The following is a 6,000-nucleotide window of genomic DNA, read 5'->3' on the forward strand; positions in this document are numbered from 1 at the left end:
AATTAATGTCCCACATCTTTAATGATAAGATTGTCAAAGACAATTAAGGAAATGATTACAAGTGTCCTTGGCAACTGGAATGCCTACTGATTTTAGCTTACTTTCCCTAAGTGTGGCTTAAAGGTCATTTCTTTGAAGTGTGAAGACTTAAGCATGCCTTGCATTGGTGTCATTATGTACAAATGTTACACAAAAAAGAAGACATCTTTTTAGCTTGATTTCTTCAACATGAATTAGAAGATATTTAAGAATAATTAAATTTTTGAGCCATTGCTTCAGCAGTTAACTTCGGGAATTGCTGGAGTTGTTACCTGTCTTGTGAACCTGTTTGACTAACTCACATACTGCACACTGCAACTGGTTTCCTTTAAATAAATTTATTTGAGGCCCTCACTAGCTATCAGGGATTTCCTCCTTTCTCTTACTTTCACGTCAGTATGCATCCATTCAGATAGACTTGCCCAAGCCTGTGAGCCCTTGGGGCTTCAAGAAAAGCCTCTTCCTTCAAATCATTGTCAAAAACTGTGGAAAGTCTGCCACTGTATCCTTTCTTCAAGTTAATAAGTCCATCTTCTAGTTTCACAGATGCACAGCAGGCAGCAGAAGCACCTTGTTTGTTGCACTTGTCTTTACCTCCCAAATCCTGTGCAAACAAGACAGAGGTGCAGGTAGATATCACGTACAAAATGGCTTTGAATGACAGCTCAAAAGCCTCATGTATAGAGATCTTTTATAATGGGCATGAAACAAACCCATGTGACTTGTTCTAGATGAAAAAAAAAACTGTCTTTAACATATTGGACAGGAAATAAACCTGCCCTCTGCTCTAGAGGGAGACACCATCTCTCTATTTAAAGGCTCTTACACAAAAATCCTTGTAAAGATAAAGGTAATCAGCACCTCTAGTTGGAGGACTTGAAGAAACATGAGAAGCTGATGGAGAGTCTTTTCCTAACACCTATTTCTGCCAGACATTAATTATGAGAGAATGTCTGGCAGAGAAATATTAACCATAATCACCTTTGAAGGAAGACCTCAAACTACACACTCTCCATTCCACAAACACTCTAATGGACCTTTCCCCACACTCCTAGTCCATTCCCCAAGCATGCCATTTCCTCCCTGATATTAAGACCTATAATATTTTCAGTGGTTTTCCTTTGTGCTAGCCGCATATGAATCATGTCTAATGTTCAGTCATATAAATCATGGCAATGCCTAACAATACCTTATTTGCTTCTTCCTTTTTTCCCTAGCCCAATGCTTCCATTTGCTTTTAACATTTCCATTAACTTACAAAATAACTTATTGCATATAGTCTGTATTGTAAACTGCCTTAAAATATCTTAGGAAAGAATCTGCTACATATTTTAAAATAAATATCAAATATGGAAAGATTTCACAGGCCAAAATAGTAGAACTATTTTAAAAATTTCATAAACAGACAAATCACCAATGACCTCTCCAAAGATATTTCAAAGCACTTCTTCATATTCATTCATCTCATAGCTATTCCTGAAAGTAATATAAAATATTAGATGATGTAGATAAGGGACATCATAATAATAAATAAAACTGGTAATTTTTAAATTCATATTGCTTACTGGTAATGATAGTAGCATACATTTATTGTATTAAAAATATGAGAGATATAACAAAGAAAAATTAAATTGTCCATATCAGTATCTGATATAAATAATGCTCACTTTTTTAAAAATAAATTTTAATGTTTTTTAAAATTTATTTTTGGGACAGAGAGAGACAGAGCATGAGCAGGGGAGGGGCAGAGAGAGAGAGGGAGATACAGAATCGGAAGCAAGCTTCAGGCTCTGAGCTGTCAGCACAGAGCTCGATGCGGGGCTTGAACCCTTGAACGTGAGATCATGACCTGAGCCGAAGTCGGAGGCTTAGCCGACTGAACCACCCAGGCGCCGCAACAATGCTCACTTTTAAATGTAGTTTCATGTCAACTTTTAAATCTATCTATCTATCTATATCATCAAAGTGTGTGTGTATAGATTATTTACTGATTTTTTAAATTAACAACTTACCATGAGCATATTCAAACTATGCTATTGATGTTATTTTAAAATTTAAGTTTTTAATGACTTCATATATTTTTATCACATGACCAAACCATAATTTATTAGGGAGTTACCCTATAGTTTACTATTTGAATTGTCTATAATTTTCCCAGTAAAAAATTCTGTAGCACATAACCTTAAACTCAAATACTTGTCCATATTTGTGATTATGTCCTTGAAATAGATTCCAAGAAATAAAATAACTAGGTCAAATAATTAAGTGTAAGGCTCTTGATGTGAGTGTCCTTCTTTCCAAAAAAACTGAACTAATTTATACACGTGAAAATTACAAATGAGAACACCTGTTTCACCAAAACCTGGTCAGCATTGAGAATTAGTTTACATCCTAGACTAATTAATTAAAATAGAATTTCAACGTTTTAATCACATTTCTTATGAATGAGATAACTTTAAAACATAATTTTTTGGTCATGCAATTATCTTATTGTGGTGAAGCATTTAACTGTTCATTTGGTTCCCTTTTTTTTCCCTATGGAAAAAAATCAGCATGCCTAATGTTGACTATGAAGCCAAAATGCCTAGATTTGTATTTCATTTTTCTCATGTAGGAACTGTGTGAACTTGGGCAAGTAAATTAAACTTTCACCTGATTATTGAGAGACTCTTCTGCAGTGGAGGTCTACATACAAGGTAGACATTGTTATGTTCTAGAACAATCCAAAAAGATCCATTCACAAACTTTTTCACCTCCTTGTCACCAATCCTCTAATCTTGCCCTTTCCAACACCCTGATAATGTGTCTAAATCATTAGCTATTGTTAATAAATTGATATAGATTGGTACCTCAGACCAACTGTCCTCCAAGAAAAGTGGATACCCAGATATATAGTCATCTTCTAAAGAAGTTAAGCTAGTGTTTCTAAAATGCTGATATACATACAAATCACTTGAGAATCTTGCTAAAATGAAAATTCTAATTTCAGCAGGCCTGGGATGAGGCCCAACGTTCTGCAATTCTGTATTTCTAAAGTATTTCCAGATGTTTGCTGCTGCTGCTGCTCCTGGGTCTGAGAACCTCATTTTAAGCAGGTAGGGTCAAAGATATCTTCTTCTTATTGCATGTCAGGTTCTATCATTGTTATATCTTATGCCAGAGCAAAATTATCAAGTCCCTAGGTCTAATTTCTGGAATCAGAGGGTTGACATAACCCTGAAGTAACCTGGTAAAAGTATACAGCTATCCTTATCATGTGAAATAAGCCACTTTCAAGATTATTGAGGATTACCACCACCAGAGTCTCCGATGAAGCAGCAGCTAGAATTGAAGTCACACTTGATTAAGCTTGTAATAATTATTCTTGTTCTCTAAGATTCATCATTCAAACATTTGATAAGGTACTTCCACCTGATTTCCTCAGGGATAAATATGGCTTCTTTGGCTTACTATTTTGTTAATGAATGGGAACTCCAGAGACTTCCATGCTTTCTATCAGTACTAATATGTTACTCCACATGTTGGGGAGACAAAGACAGGGATTGAGGATTCTGAAAGATGCTAGAAAAGTATATTCCAACTATACATTTAGGCACTGATGAAACAAACACCAAATAATTTCATGGACTCTCTAAGTTTACTGCATGATAAATTCTCCATTTTTCACCCAAATTCCATAAGCTTCCACTCTAAGGATACAGCACAGCATAAGTAGCATTCTGTGTTCTCAGGAAATAACACCAATCAGTGGGTTCATAATTCCCCAAAGTTCTGGATATTTGCTCCTCTGATCCTAACCTAACCATCAGTCTTTTCTGATTCTGGAAGTGGTTTCAGATCCTTTTAGGGAAGACTAGAAGGAAGACTTACTGAAGTCTCTGAATCTGTTAGTTGACTCAGGTAATGACCCACTTCCGGCCTTGGTTCATTAGATCTAGAGGTCTTTTGGTTATTAAAGACTAATTTAGATTTTGGAGGGCTGCCCAAGTAATTCAGTCTTAGTGATCAATTAGCTGCTATAAAAAAATCTCAGGCCTGATGTCTGTTATGGTACTCATACCCATTTTGATCTTTGAGGTTAAGTGTTGATTCCCAGATTCTGCTACCCCCAGGATACCATTATCTCCACTGAAATCAGGGAACATATTTCAAAGGCAGTATTGCCCCTTATTTTAGCCTCAAAGGGCACCAGTGCATCACTTTTCTGGGGCATTGGCACTTGTTATTTAATGTATTTTAGTGTATTTTTCCATGTCTTGATGAAGTGTGTGTCTTCTAAGGCCTCTCCAGGGACAGGGTTGGAAGGTATATTGCTTATAAATGATAAATCCACTTTATATCCATCTTTATATTCCTAACATCTTATTTAATCCTCTGCATTAAGGCACATTATGTCTGATATCTCAAGTTTATTCAGTTCAAACTACTGTTGAGTCCAATTTTGGCTTACCAACTAAGGAAACAAATAAGATAATTTCCAAACTCCTCAAGCTAGAACACTAAAACCAAAGTCTCTGTTAAGTGCAACTATATCAATAAACTCTAAAATTGTGTTTTACCCTATCTAGTCTAGAATTCTTAGATGCCGTTTCTTCCATACTTCCATAATGGAAGCCGTACTTCCCAGGTCCTACCCAAAATAAGTTAGAAAAATGTTACAGTTCTCTTGGAATGTAAGTCTTTTCCTCCTGGGTTGGTTCACAACTGACCCTTGGAATATGCTGCTATCTAGCTCTCGCTATTGATCTGAAGGCTCTGAAGGGAAATAAAGTTAGATCATGAGGACACTTGGCATTTTTTCCCAAACTAGCTACCTTAGATAAAGTCATAATAGAGCCTCTAAGCAAGGCAAGATGAGCTTCTCAACAGAGACTACTTTTGCTGGTATAGGAAACTTAGAGGGATTTGGCATCTGAAGTACTCTGAGCTATCTAAGTTCTCCAAATTTTAGCCATTTCAGATCTCAGTGTTTCATTCTTTCCAACCAAAGCCTTTAATTTTACATTAAACCTGACAAGGCTATAACATCAATCAACCATATCATTATCAACTACCGGATCCAAATCTAATTTTCAGTGACATCAACGGGGTGACTATAAGAAGGAATAGTTTTTTTTAGGGCCAATCTAGGAACTTCCCAGTATTTTTTTTTTACCTTGTCTTTGGCTCATAATTTAAAGTCTCTACAAAATCATTTGTTTCTGAAATACTCCAGTGAAATTTTAAGTATTTTAAGTAAATTTTAAACTTCCTGAAATTTTTTTCTTTCAGAATTATGCTCCTCCACCAAGCCTTCACTATAGTGGTTCTACTCCCTTCTTCTAAAGGATTTTCTGTCTACTGGTCAAAGCAGTTTATTTCTTCTCTTTTGTTTTTCTCCAATCTTTAATTATGTTTGAATAATGAAAAATCTATCTGGACTTGGTATTTTCCAACAGATAAAGTACCAGGATTACCCTTAGTTCTTATTCTTTCTGTAGGAACTGATAAACCTACATCTCAAATTTATAATTAAAAAGTTGGTTGAAAGGCATAGCTCTTATATGTCATTTGCAACTATCTTTTCCCATTCTGTCAGTTGCCTATTAGTTTTTCTTGATTGTTTCCTTTGCAGTGCAGAAGCTTTTTATCTTGATGAAGTCCCAAGAGTTCAGTTTTGCTTTCATTTCCCTTGCCTTTGGGGATGTGTCGAGTAGGAAATATACAAGGAACTCATGAAACTTCACACCCACAAAACAAATAACCCAGTGAAGAAATGGGCAGAAGACATGACCAGACACTTCTCCAAAGAGGACATCCAGATGGCCTATAGGCACATGAAACGATGCTCAGCATCACTCATCATCAGGGAAACACAAATCAAAACCACACTGAGATACCACCTCACGCCAGTCAGAGTGGCTAAAATGAACAAAGCAAGAGACTATAGATGCTGGCGAGGGTGTGGAGAGATGGGCACCC

Source organism: Suricata suricatta, chromosome 7, assembly GCF_006229205.1.
Source record: "Suricata suricatta isolate VVHF042 chromosome 7, meerkat_22Aug2017_6uvM2_HiC, whole genome shotgun sequence".
Lineage (NCBI taxonomy): Eukaryota > Metazoa > Chordata > Mammalia > Carnivora > Herpestidae > Suricata > Suricata suricatta.